The sequence below is a fragment of the Bison bison genome, unplaced genomic scaffold (genome assembly GCF_000754665.1).
Source record: "Bison bison bison isolate TAMUID 2011002044 unplaced genomic scaffold, Bison_UMD1.0 scf7180017864153, whole genome shotgun sequence".
Classification (NCBI taxonomy): domain Eukaryota; kingdom Metazoa; phylum Chordata; class Mammalia; order Artiodactyla; family Bovidae; genus Bison; species Bison bison.
The window spans coordinates 1206763-1208708 of NW_011494725.1; the positions used below are offsets into that span (position 1 = coordinate 1206763).

A 1946-nucleotide genomic window follows, 5' to 3' on the forward strand; every position below is an offset into this window, starting at 1 on the left:
AGAGAAGGGATTGGGGCAGGAGGAAAAGGGGACGACAGAGGATGAGATGGCTGGATGGCATCACTGACTCGATGGACGTGAGTCTGGGTGAACTCTGGGAGTTGGTGACGGACAGGGAGGCCTGGCGTGCTGCGATTCATGGGGTCGCAAAGAGTCGGACACGACTGAGCGACTGATCTGAACTGAACTATGTGTGTGTGTGTGCGCGCGCGCCTGTGCGCGCACTAAATCACTTCAGTCGTGTCTGACACTTTGTGACCCTATAGACTGTAGCCTGCCAGGTTCCTCTGTCCAAGGGATTCTCCAGGCAAGAATACTGGAGTGGGTTGTCATTTCCTACTCCAGGGACTCTTCCCCACCTAGGGATCAAACCCTTATCTCTTACATCTCCTGCATTGGCAGGTGGCTTCTTTACCACTGGCACCACCTGGGAAGCCCACCCTCAACTCCTGCACCACTCCAACAGGTGTGGTTCCTCCTCTGGATTAGAGAGTAGAGTGGGAGCTGGGTTCTGAAAGGCCTCTGTCACTCCAGAACACCTTTTAGGAATAAGATCAGAGAGAATGAAGCACCCATTCCATCAACGCCTATCTCACACAAGGGAAAATAGACTTTCTGGGGCCATGCTGCTAAGTCATCTCAGTAGTGTCTGACTCTGTGCGACCCCATAGACAGCAGCCCACCAGGCTCCTGTCCCTGGGATTCTCCAGGCAAGAACACTGGAGTGGGTTGCCATTTCCTTCTCCAATGCAGGAAAGTGAAAAGTGAAAGTGAAGTCGCTCACTCGTATCTGACTCTTAGCGACCCCATGGACTGCAGCCTACCAGGCTCCTCCATCCATGGGATTCTCCAGGCAAGAGTACTGGAGTGGGGTGCCATTGCCTTAGGCCCCCTGAAAGTCAGCAATCTTTCATTGTCTTCCAAGCGGGCAGCCACTTCTGATACTGGATTGCACTTTCAGCTCCGCTCTCTCCAGGCAACGGGGTCTTCCCTCTGGGTTCACCTGGTCCCATCCCAGCCCCTGGGCTGTTGAGACCTGCCTGTCCTCAGCACTAATCTGAAAGTTCCAGATAGCAGGCACACATTGTTCAAGTCTCCAGCGCTGTGGTTTCTTAGCTCCAGCCCTGGGCTCTCCTCTTTGTCTGCAGACAATTCCAGGGTTTACAAAAGAGCCAGGTGCAACAAGAATGCAGCCTAAGCTAGGGCAAAGCTTTGCAGGGTTTAAGTGGTATTATTCAGAGGTAAGCTATGATGTGGCGGGACGCCTCCCATAGGGTGTGTGGGAGCCCCTACTCCAGCTGCAGACCCACCACTAACTGAGTGACTTTAGGTGAGTAACAACCTCTCTGCACAAGAATTGAACCTCGCATGAGACATCAGTTCCTGGTGTGCAGAGATGATGCACAGAAATTTGGGTTCGTGTTGAGCTGGATTCCACACACCTCCTGGTGGTCTTGAAAGGAGGACTGACATCTCAAGACTGTTCTTATAAAGACTGAATGCCGCCTAAACCAGCTAAAGGAGCCTTTCAGGCTGGCCGAGGTGGAGTCTGTGGAGCCATGACTCTCTTCGGCCTTCTGCACCTTCCTTGACCAGGCCCCTCAGGCCAGGAAGCTGGGTCGTCTCCCACCTCCTCCCTGCAGGTGTGGCTTGGGTGGAGCGTCTGCCTGTCATTTTTGGCTCGGGGTTGATGTTGGAGCAGATGTGGAGTCCAGGCACCCGCCCTAAAATGGCCAGATTTAAACCACACTCAGCAGCAACCCAGGACGCCAGCGGGAGCGGGTTCTGGCCGCCTGGTGTCCCCCCGGCCACTAGAGGTCTCGCTGGCTCTCATTTTTTTCTGACTAGCTCCCCAGGGGCGGAGCAGGAGAGAAAAGGACTTTCATGAGCATGCTGGGGGGGAGCAGGGGAGAAGGATCAGGAGGATGGATCCGTCTCTAGAAGGC

The 1946-nt window shown here is 54.5% G+C and overlaps 1 protein-coding gene across 1 annotated transcript in view; it reads right to left on the reverse strand.

Moving 5' to 3' along the window:
• The window catches only part of ZBTB7C (zinc finger and BTB domain containing 7C), a 305176-nt gene that overhangs the window by 3847 nt on the left and 299383 nt on the right, over positions 1 to 1946 (reverse strand).